We start from the raw sequence: 12,256 nt of genomic DNA on the forward strand, positions 1-12,256 counted from the left end.
ATTGTTGTAACTTCAGCCCGATGGGTGGCAGGCGGTATGCCCAGCATGAACCCCGTATCTGTTTGATTCACGCGGTACTGACATTATGGCAACGAAAATAACATTCTTTTCTCAACATTTTGTTAAAACCGTTATTTTCATTCATGGTGGAAAATAAACATCCAATGCTTCAAATTTCTTCAAAATAAGTTAAATCAGTTTTGACAATCCATGTATAACACTAGCTTAACCCACGGCTTCGCTCGCGTATTTTCAGTGTTGTTAAAACCTCACCCGACAACAATTTAAACATTATTAGAAGACACGTATATTTTTCAGCTGCATAAGTGTTTTATTTCATATCAAAACCTTTTAATAATGGTATTTTTAAAACTGGATATGCGATGGCTTTTTTAAATTTCATTTTAATTTTCTTGTTTTTATTGGTACCAAAAATAATTTATTACTCTAAATTAAATTCGGAGTTGAACTTATTAATCTTAAAAACATACCTACCCACTTTTCGCAAAATATAAAAAACTGTGGGTTGTCTGTGTTCATATTTTTATTATCGTAACAATATACTTTATTGCCCTTAATTAAATTCGGAGATATTAAAATATGTTTTGTTTTATTTTACTATACTTTTCACCACTAACCGGTTGTTTTTCGCAAAATTAAATTTTTTTGGTATGATGGTTTTTATGTTAATTATAGGTAGCGAATATATTTCGTTTTAGCTTGATCATATTCAGGAATATAGTCGATTATCTTGAAAACTTATTTACTCCTTTTCAACCACTAAAAAACCTAGGCTATATGTAATAACGGAATTCCACTTGTAAGTTAGTCAAAGGCTTTGAAATAAAAAAGTTCATCGAAATCCGTTGAGTAAATTTCGATTATAGCGCAAACAGACAGATAAAAAAATTTAAAAAAGTATATTTTTTCAATATATTTTTTTATTAATTTCATCTAATGCACAACCTTTTTGCCTAGAACAGTTGTAATATTAGTATGGATATAATTTTAAAAAATAACAAAAAACTATTTGTAGTTACACTTCTTGTCGTTAGGTTGTTTTTCCACACATTCGCCTGTGTTGTTAGCGTAACGCTATTCAAAGATGGCTGTCTCTAGTTTATTTGGTCTTATCAGCGCCGTCACTCGAGATGGAAGGAGCTGCAACGGACTGCAGTACAGCGTGAAAAAACAATCAGCATGGCCAAACCCAACATAACTGGAACAAACATTCGTAGATTATGCTGGTACCTGAGTTTTTTTTTTTTTAATTGACTGGGTTGTCTTAATTCAGCATAGTCTCATTTCTGCGGCTCCAGTGTTCTTAACGGGCCCGCCTCGTCAGGGGTGTGTGTGTGTGTTAGTGAGGCGGGATGATAAGCGCGACGCTCGCTGGTGCTTCCAGCGCGGTATAGCCTCTAAGCGCAAGTCTCTGAACTGGCGCGAATTCGTCTCGTCGTCACAGGATAACTGTGAAATTTGAGCGGTGACCGTAATATTATATGGCGGAGAAATGAAGATAAAGGTGTTATGCAAGCCACTTAAGTGCTTTCAAGAATCTGTACTGATTGTTTTATGGCCAAAAATTACTCTGATAACACGCGTTTTAGGCATTTTAACGCTTCTAAAAAATACACTTTTAAACTTAATCCGAAATTAAAAGTACTTTTCGGCCCTCAGCGAACTCTTAAATGCTATTCGTAAATATGCCCCACTCGGATATCTTGAGCAGTTTTGAAATCGCATTGTTTTTCCTGAAGCTCTGCACACCGTATGTGTGCCCAGGTAGGCGGGCCCCTTAAGTTCGATAGGTTTATCGTTACCGACGGACGCTCTTCATTCCCTGTTTGAAAGCACGTTACATTTCCATATATTTTTTTTTTTTTAAAGAAGACCAAAACTCGTCTATGTTATATTTTTTCTATAGAATAGCTTATTAATTTCGTTTTAAATATTGTACTGCAATTAAGTTAGAACGCGCAAGGCTCGGTCGCGGACTGGGAGAACTGGGCGCACAGCGTGCCCTGGTGAAGGCCGCGCCGCGCTGTTTACACGGGAGCGCAGATATGAGCATATGACGTCCTTGGCATTGCTGGCTTCCTGGTCTGCGCGCACGCGCCTTCCGTGCGGTGCCCCGCGCTCCGTCCGTCTGCACGCCTAGCGAGCCATTAGCCGCCTGGCCATCTATCACAGCTACCCTATCCATCTACTTACCCCAGCTACCCTATCCATCTAGCTACCTGGCCGCCTGGCTAGACGTGCCATATAGTTACCTGGCCGACACGCTAGCCGAGCCATCTAGTTACCTGGCCATCTACCTACCCCAGCTACCCTATCCATCTAGCTACCTGGCCCTCTGGCCGCCTTGCTACCATAGCCATCTAGCTGCCTGGCCGCCTAGCTACCCGAGCCATCTAGCTACCAGGCCGGCTAGCTAGCCGAGCCATCTAGCTACCTGGCCGGCTAGCTACCCGAGCTATCTAGCTACCTGGCCGGCTAGCTACCCGAGCCATTTAGCTACCTGACCGGCTAGCTACCCGAGCCATCTAGCTACCACGCCGGCTAGCTAGCCGAGCCATCTGGCTACCTGGCCGGCTAGCTAGCCGAGCCATCTAGCTACCTGGCCGGCTAGCTAGCCGAGCCATCTGGCTACCTGGCCGGCTAGCTAGCCGAGCCATCTGAAAACCTGGCCGGCTAGCTACCCGAGCCATCTAGCTACCTGGCCGGCTAGCTAGCCGAGCCATCTAGCTACCTGGCCGCCTAGCTACCCGAGCCATCTAGCTACCTGGCCGGCTAGCTACCCGAGCCATCTAGCTACCTGGCCGGCTAGCTACCCGAGCCATCTAGCTACCTGGCCGCCTAGCTACCCGAGCCATCTAGCTACCTGGCCGGCTAGCTACCCGAGCCATCTAGCTACCTGGCCGCCTAGCTACCCGAGCCATCTAGCTACCTGGCCGGCTAGCTACCCCCGCCATCTAGCTACCTGGCCGGCTAGCTACCCGAGCCATCTAGCTACCTGGCCGCCTAGCTACCCGAGCCATCTAGCTACCTGGCCGGCTAGCTACCCCCGCCATCTAGCTACCTGGCCGGCTAGCTACCCGAGCCATCTAGCTACCTGGCCGGCTAGCTACCCGAGCCATCTAGCTACCTGGCCGGCTACCCGAGCCATCTAGCTACCTGGCCGGCTAGCTAGCCGAGCCATCTAGCTACCTGGCCGGCTAGCTACCCGAGCCATCTAGCTACCTGGCCGCCTAGCTAGCCGAGCCATCTAGCTACCTGGCCGCTTAGCTAGCCGAGCCATCTAGCTACCAGGCCGGCTAGGTACCCCAGCCATCTAGCTACCTGGCCGCCTAGCTACCCCAGCCATCTAGCTACCTGGCCGGCTAGCTACCCGAGTTATCTAGCTACCCGGCCGCCTAGTTACCCGAGCCATCTAGCTACCTGGCTGGCTAGCTACCCCAGCCATCTAGCTACCTGGCCGGCTAGCTACCCGAGCCATCTAGCTACCTGGCCACCTAGTTACCCGAGCCATCTAGCTACCTGGCCGGCTAGCTACCCGAGCCATATAGCTACCTGGCCGGCTAGCTACCCGAGCCATCTAGCTACCTGGCCGCCTAGCTACTCGAGCCATCATGCTACCTGGCCGCCTAGTTACCCGAGCCATCTAGCTACCTGGCCGGCTAGCTACCCGAGCCATCTAGCTACCTGGCCGCCTAGTTACCGGAGCCATCTAGCTACCTGGCCGGCTAGCTACCCGAGCCATCTAGCTACCTGGCCGGCTAGCTACCCGAGCCATCTAGCTACCTGGCCGCCTAGCTACCCGAGCCATCTAGCTACCTGGCCGCCTAGCTACCCCAGCCATCTAGCTACCTGGCCGGCTAGCTACCCGAGTTATATAGCTACCCGGCCGCCTAGTTACCCGAGCCATCTAGCTACCTGGCTGGCTAGCTACCCCAGCCATCTAGCTACCTGGCCGGCTAGCTACCCGAGCCATCTAGCTACCTGGCCACCTAGTTACCCGAGCCATCTAGCTACCTGGCCGGCTAGCTACCCGAGCCATCTAGCTACCTGGCCGGCTAGCTACCCGAGCCATCTAGCTACCTGGCCGCCTAGTTACCCGAGCCATCTAGCTACCTGGCCGGCTAGCTACCCGAGCCATCTAGCTACCTGGCCGGCTAGCTACCCGAGCCATCTAGCTACCTGGCCGCCTAGTTACCCGAGCCATCTAGCTACCTAGCCGCCTAGTTACCCGAGCCATCTAGCTACCTGGCCGCCTAGCTACCCGAGCCATCTAGCTACCTGGCCGGCTAGCTACCCCCGCCATCTAGCTACCTGGCCGGCTAGCTACCCGAGCCATCTAGCTACCTGGCCGGCTACCCGAGCCATCTAGCTACCTGGCCGGCTAGCTAGCCGAGCCATCTAGCTACCAGGCCGGCTAGGTACCCCAGCCATCTAGCTACCTGGCCGCCTAGCTACCCCAGCCATCTAGCTACCTGGCCGGCTAGCTACCCGAGTTATCTAGCTACCCGGCCGCCTAGTTACCCGAGCCATCTAGCTACCTGGCTGGCTAGCTACCCCAGCCATCTAGCTACCTGGCCGGCTAGCTACCCGAGCCATCTAGCTACCTGGCCACCTAGTTACCCGAGCCATCTAGCTACCTGGCCGGCTAGCTACCCGAGCCATATAGCTACCTGGCCGGCTAGCTACCCGAGCCATCTAGCTACCTGGCCGCCTAGCTACTCGAGCCATCATGCTACCTGGCCGCCTAGTTACCCGAGCCATCTAGCTACCTGGCCGGCTAGCTACCCGAGCCATCTAGCTACCTGGCCGCCTAGTTACCGGAGCCATCTAGCTACCTGGCCGGCTAGCTACCCGAGCCATCTAGCTACCTGGCCGGCTAGCTACCCGAGCCATCTAGCTACCTGGCCGCCTAGCTACCCGAGCCATCTAGCTACCTGGCCGCCTAGCTACCCCAGCCATCTAGCTACCTGGCCGGCTAGCTACCCGAGTTATATAGCTACCCGGCCGCCTAGTTACCCGAGCCATCTAGCTACCTGGCTGGCTAGCTACCCCAGCCATCTAGCTACCTGGCCGGCTAGCTACCCGAGCCATCTAGCTACCTGGCCACCTAGTTACCCGAGCCATCTAGCTACCTGGCCGGCTAGCTACCCGAGCCATCTAGCTACCTGGCCGGCTAGCTACCCGAGCCATCTAGCTACCTGGCCGCCTAGTTACCCGAGCCATCTAGCTACCTGGCCGGCTAGCTACCCGAGCCATCTAGCTACCTGGCCGGCTAGCTACCCGAGCCATCTAGCTACCTGGCCGCCTAGTTACCCGAGCCATCTAGCTACCTAGCCGCCTAGTTACCCGAGCCATCTAGCTACCTGGCCGCCTAGCTACCCGAGCCATCTAGCTACCTGGCCGGCTAGCTACCCCCGCCATCTAGCTACCTGGCCGGCTAGCTACCCGAGCCATCTAGCTACCTGGCCGGCTACCCGAGCCATCTAGCTACCTGGCCGGCTAGCTAGCCGAGCCATCTAGCTACCTGGCCGCTTAGCTAGCCGAGCCATCTAGCTACCAGGCCGGCTAGGTACCCCAGCCATCTAGCTACCTGGCCGCCAAGCTACCCCAGCCATCTAGCTACCTGGCCGGCTAGCTACCCGAGTTATCTAGCTACCCGGCCGCCTAGTTACCCGAGCCATCTAGCTACCTGGCTGGCTAGCTACCCCAGCCATCTAGCTCCCTGGCCGGCTAGCTACCCAAGCCATCTAGCTACCTGGCCACCTAGTTACCCGATTCATCTAGCTACCTGGCCGGCTAGCTACCCGAGCCATCTAGCTACCTGGCCGCCTAGCTACCCGAGCCATCTAGCTACCTGGCCGGCTAGGTACCCGAGCCATCTAGCTACCTGGCCGCCTAGTTACCCGAGCCATCTAGCTACCTAGCCACCTAGTTACCCTAGCCATCTAGCTACCTGGCCGCCTAGCTACCCGAGCCATCTAGCTACCTGGCCGGCTAGCTACCCCCGCCATCTAGCTACCTGGCCGGCTAGCTACCCGAGCCATCTAGCTACCTGGCCGGCTACCCAAGCAATCTAGCTACCTGGCCGGCTAGCTAGCCGAGCCATCTAGCTACCTGGCCGCTTAGCTAGCCGAGCCATCTAGCTACCAGGCCGGCTAGGTACCCCAGCCATCTAGCTACCTGGCCGCCTAGCTACCCCAGCCATCTAGCTACCTGGCCGGCTAGCTACCCGAGTTATCTAGCTACCCGGCCGCCTAGTTACCCGAGCCATCTAGCTACCTGGCTGGCTGGCTAACCCAGCCATCTAGCTACCTGGCCGGCTAGCTACCCAAGCCATCTAGCTACCTGGCCACCTAGTTACCCGATTCATCTAGCTACCTGGCCGGCTAGCTACCCGAGCCATCTAGCTACCTGGCCGCCTAGCTACCCGAGCCATCTAGCTACCTGGCCGGCTAGGTACCCGAGCCATCTAGCTACCTGGCCGCCTAGTTACCCGAGCCATCTAGCTACCTAGCCACCTAGTTACCCTAGCCATCTAGCTACCTGGCCGCCTAGCTACCCGAGCCATCTAGCTACCTGGCCGGCTAGCTACCCCCGCCATCTAGCTACCTGGCCGGCTAGCTACCCGAGCCATCTAGCTACCTGGCCGGCTACCCAAGCAATCTAGCTACCTGGCCGGCTAGCTAGCCGAGCCATCTAGCTACCTGGCCGCTTAGCTAGCCGAGCCATCTAGCTACCAGGCCGGCTAGGTACCCCAGCCATCTAGCTACCTGGCCGCCTAGCTACCCCAGCCATCTAGCTACCTGGCCGGCTAGCTACCCGAGTTATCTAGCTACCCGGCCGCCTAGTTACCCGAGCCATCTAGCTACCTGGCTGGCTAGCTACCCCAGCCATCTAGCTACCTGGCCGGCTAGCTACCCAAGCCATCTAGCTACCTGGCCGCCTAGTTACCCAAGCCATCTAGCTACCTGGCCGGCTAGCTACCCGAGCCATCTAGCTACCTGGCCGGCTAGCTACTTGAGCCATCTAGCTACTTGGCCGCCTAGTAAGCCGAGCCATCTAGCTACCTGGCCGCCTAGTTACCCGAGCCATCTAGCTACCTGGCCGCTTAGCTACCCGAGTCATCTAGCTACCTGGCCGCCTAGTTACCCGAGTCATCTAGCTACCTGGCCGGCTAGCTACCCGAGCCATATAGCTACCTGGCCGGCTAGCTACCCTAGCCATCTAGCTACCTGGCCGCCTAGCTACCCGAGCCATCATGCTACCTGGCCGCCTAGTTACCCGAGCCATCTAGCTACCTGGCCGGCTAGCTACCCGAGCCATCTAGCTACCTGGCCGCCTAGTTACCGGAGCCATCTAGCTACCTGGCCGGCTAGCTACCCGAGCCATCTAGCTACCTGGCCGGCTAGCTACCCGAGCCATATAGCTACCTGGCCGCCTAGTTACCCGAGCCATCTAGCTACCTGGCCGGCTAGCTACCCGAGCCATCTAGCTACCTGGCCGCCTAGTTACCCGAGCCATCTAGCTACCTGACCGCCTAGCTACCCGAGCCATCTAGCTACCTGGCCGCCTAGTTACCCGAGCCATCTAGCTACCTGGCCGCCTAGCTACCCGAGCCATCTAGCTACCTGGCCGCCTAGCTACCCCAGCCATCTAGATACCTGGCCGGCTAGCTACCCGAGCCATCTAGCTACCTGGCCACCTAATTACCCGAGCCATCTAGCTACCTGGCCGGCTAGCTACCCGAGCCATCTAGCTACCTGGCCGGCTAGCTACCCGAGCCATCTAGCTACCTGGCCGCCTAGTTACCCGAGCCATCTAGCTACCTGGCCGGCTAGCTACCCGAGCCATCTAGCTACCTGGCCGCCTAGCTACCCGAGCCATCTGGCTACCTGGCCGCCTAGTTACCCGAGCCATCTAGCTACCTGGCCGCCTAGCTACCCGAGCCATCTAACTACCTGGCCGGCTAGTTACCCGAGCCATCTAGCTACCTGGCCGCCTAGTTACCCGAGCCATCTAGCTACCTGGCCGGCTAGCTACCCAAGCCATCTAGCTACCTGGCCGCCTAGTTACCCGAGCCATCTAGCAACCTGGCCGGCTAGCTAACCGAGCCATCTAGCTACCTGGCCGCTAGTTACCCGATCCATCTAGCTACCTGGCCGGCTAGCTACCCCAGCCTTCTAGCTACCTGGCCGTCTAGCTACCCGAACCATTTAGCTACTTTGCCGCCTAGTTACCCGATCCATCTAGCTACCTGGCCGGCTAGCTACCCGAGCCATCTAGCTACCTGGCCGCCTAGCTACCCGAGCCATCTAGCTACCTGGACGGCTAGGTACCCGAGCCATCTAGCTACCCGGCCGCCTAGTTACCCGAGCCATCTAGCTACCTGGCTGGCTAGCTACCCCAGCCATCTAGCTACCTGGCCGGCTAGCTACCCGAGCCATCTAGCTACCTGGCCACCTAGTTACCCGAGCCATCTAGCTACCTGGCCGGATAGCTACCCGAGACATCTAGCTACCTGGCCGGCTAGCTACCCGAGCCATCTAGCTACCTGGCCGCCTAGTTACCCGAGCCATCTAGCTACCTGGCCGGCTAGCTACCCGAGTCATCTAGCTACCTGGCCGCCTAGCTACCCGAGCCATCTAGCTACCTGGCCGGCTAGCTACCCGAGCCATCTAGCTACCTGGCCGCCTAGCTACCCGAGCCATCTAGCTACCTGGCCGCCTAGTTACCCGAGCCATCTAGCTACCTGGCCGCCTAGCTACCCGAGCCATCTAACTACCTGGCCGGCTAGTTACGCGAGCCATCTAGCTACCTGGCCGCCTAGTTACCCGAGCCATCTAGCTACCTGGCCGGCTAGCTACCCAAGCCATCTAGCTACCTGGCCGCCTAGTTACCCGAGCCATCTAGCTACCTGGCCGGCTAGCTTACCGAGCCATCTAGCTACCTGGCCGCTAGTTACCCGATCCATCAAGCTACCTGGCCGGCTAGCTACCCGAGCCATCTAGCTACCTGGCCACCTAGTTACCCGAGCCATCTAGCTACCTGGCCGGCTAGCTACCCGAGCCATCTAGCTACCTGGCCGGCTAGCTACCCGAGCCATCTAGCTACCTGGCCGCCTAGTTACCCGAGCCATCTAGCTACCTGGCCGGCTAGCTACCCGAGCCATCTAGCTACCTGGCCGCCTAGCTATCCGAGCCATCTAGCTACCTAGCCACCTAGTTACCCTAGCCATCTAGCTACCTGGCCGCCTAGCTACCCGAGCCATCTAGCTACCTGGCCGGCTAACTACCCCCGCCATCTAGCTACCTGGCCGGCTAGCTACCCGAGCCATCTAGCTACCTGGCCGGCTACCCAAGCAATCTAGCTACCTGGCCGGCTAGCTAGCCGAGCCATCTAGCTACCTGGCCGCTTAGCTAGCCGAGCCATCTAGCTACCAGGCCGGCTAGGTACCCCAGCCATCTAGCTACCTGGCCGCCTAGCTACCCCAGCCATCTAGCTACCTGGCCGGCTAGCTACCCGAGTTATCTAGCTACCCGGCCGCCTAGTTACCCGAGCCATCTAGCTACCTGGCTGGCTGGCTAACCCAGCCATCTAGCTACCTGGCCGGCTAGCTACCCAAGCCATCTAGCTACCTGGCCACCTAGTTACCCGATTCATCTAGCTACCTGGCCGGCTAGCTACCCGAGCCATCTAGCTACCTGGCCGCCTAGCTACCCGAGCCATCTAGCTACCTGGCCGGCTAGGTACCCGAGCCATCTAGCTACCTGGCCGCCTAGTTACCCGAGCCATCTAGCTACCTAGCCACCTAGTTACCCTAGCCATCTAGCTACCTGGCCGCCTAGCTACCCGAGCCATCTAGCTACCTGGCCGGCTAGCTACCCCCGCCATCTAGCTACCTGGCCGGCTAGCTACCCGAGCCATCTAGCTACCTGGCCGGCTACCCAAGCAATCTAGCTACCTGGCCGGCTAGCTAGCCGAGCCATCTAGCTACCTGGCCGCTTAGCTAGCCGAGCCATCTAGCTACCAGGCCGGCTAGGTACCCCAGCCATCTAGCTACCTGGCCGCCTAGCTACCCCAGCCATCTAGCTACCTGGCCGGCTAGCTACCCGAGTTATCTAGCTACCCGGCCGCCTAGTTACCCGAGCCATCTAGCTACCTGGCTGGCTAGCTACCCCAGCCATCTAGCTACCTGGCCGGCTAGCTACCCAAGCCATCTAGCTACCTGGCCGCCTAGTTACCCGAGCCATCTAGCTACCTGGCCGGCTAGCTACCCGAGCCATCTAGCTACCTGGCCGGCTAGCTACTTGAGCCATCTAGCTACTTGGCCGCCTAGTTAGCCGAGCCATCTAGCTACCTGGCCGCCTAGTTACCCGAGCCATCTAGCTACCTGGCCGCTTAGCTACCCGAGTCATCTAGCTACCTGGCCGCCTAGTTACCCGAGTCATCTAGCTACCTGGCCGGCTAGCTACCCGAGCCATATAGCTACCTGGCCGGCTAGCTACCCTAGCCATCTAGCTACCTGGCCGCCTAGCTACCCGAGCCATCATGCTACCTGGCCGCCTAGTTACCCGAGCCATCTAGCTACCTGGCCGGCTAGCTACCCGAGCCATCTAGCTACCTGGCCGCCTAGTTACCGGAGCCATCTAGCTACCTGGCCGGCTAGCTACCCGAGCCATCTAGCTACCTGGCCGGCTAGCTACCCGAGCCATATAGCTACCTGGCCGCCTAGTTACCCGAGCCATCTAGCTACCTGGCCGGCTAGCTACCCGAGCCATCTAGCTACCTGGCCGCCTAGTTACCCGAGCCATCTAGCTACCTGAATGCCTAGCTACCCGAGCCATCTAGCTACCTGGCCGCCTAGTTACCCGAGCCATCTAGCTACCTGGCCGCCTAGCTACCCGAGCCATCTAGCTACCTGGCCGCCTAGCTACCCCAGCCATCTAGCTACCTGGCCGGCTAGCTACCCGAGTTATCTAGCTACCCGGCCGCCTAGTTACCCGAGCCATCTAGCTACCTGGCTGGCTAGCTACCCCAGCCATCTAGATACCTGGCCGGCTAGCTACCCGAGCCATCTAGCTACCTGGCCACCTAATTACCCGAGCCATCTAGCTACCTGGCCGGCTAGCTACCCGAGCCATCTAGCTACCTGGCCGGCTAGCTACCCGAGCCATCTAGCTACCTGGCCGCCTAGTTACCCGAGCCATCTAGCTACCTGGCCGGCTAGCTACCCGAGCCATCTAGCTACCTGGCCGCCTAGCTACCCGAGCCATCTGGCTACCTGGCCGCCTAGTTACCCGAGCCATCTAGCTACCTGGCCGCCTAGCTACCCGAGCCATCTAACTACCTGGCCGGCTAGTTACCCGAGCCATCTAGCTACCTGGCCGCCTAGTTACCCGAGCCATCTAGCTACCTGGCCGGCTAGCTTCCCAAGCCATCTAGCTACCTGGCCGCCTAGTTACCCGAGCCATCTAGCAACCTGGCCGGCTAGCTAACCGAGCCATCTAGCTACCTGGCCGCTAGTTACCCGATCCATCTAGCTACCTGGCCGGCTAGCTACCCCAGCCTTCTAGCTACCTGGCCGTCTAGCTACCCGAACCATTTAGCTACTTTGCCGCCTAGTTACCCGATCCATCTAGCTACCTGGCCGGCTAGCTACCCGAGCCATCTAGCTACCTGGCCGCCTAGCTACCCGAGCCATCTAGCTACCTGGACGGCTAGGTACCCGAGCCATCTAGCTACCCGGCCGCCTAGTTACCCGAGCCATCTAGCTACCTGGCTGGCTAGCTACCCCAGCCATCTAGCTACCTGGCCGGCTAGCTACCCGAGCCATCTAGCTACCTGGCCACCTAGTTACCCGAGCCATCTAGCTACCTGGCCGGATAGCTACCCGAGACATCTAGCTACCTGGCCGGCTAGCTACCCGAGCCATCTAGCTACCTGGCCGCCTAGTTACCCGAGCCATCTAGCTACCTGGCCGGCTAGCTACCCGAGTCATCTAGCTACCTGGCCGCCTAGCTACCCGAGCCATCTAGCTACCTGGCCGGCTAGCTACCCGAGCCATCTAGCTACCTGGCCGCCTAGCTACCCGAGCCATCTAGCTACCTGGCCGCCTAGTTACCCGAGCCATCTAGCTACCTGGCCGCCTAGCTACCCGAGCCATCTAACTACCTGGCCGGCTAGTTACGCGAGCCATCTAGCTACCTGGCCGCCTAGTTACCCGAGCCATCTAGCT

At 57.2% G+C, this 12,256-nt stretch overlaps 1 protein-coding gene across 1 annotated transcript in view; it reads right to left on the reverse strand.

The window, feature by feature from the left end:
- Nucleotides 1-12,256, reverse strand: part of LOC134541471 (protein rhomboid) — a 219,627-nt gene that overhangs the window by 77,969 nt on the left and 129,402 nt on the right. The window lies entirely within an intron of this gene.

This window comes from Bacillus rossius, chromosome 18 (genome assembly GCF_032445375.1).
Source record: "Bacillus rossius redtenbacheri isolate Brsri chromosome 18, Brsri_v3, whole genome shotgun sequence".
Lineage (NCBI taxonomy): Eukaryota > Metazoa > Arthropoda > Insecta > Phasmatodea > Bacillidae > Bacillus > Bacillus rossius.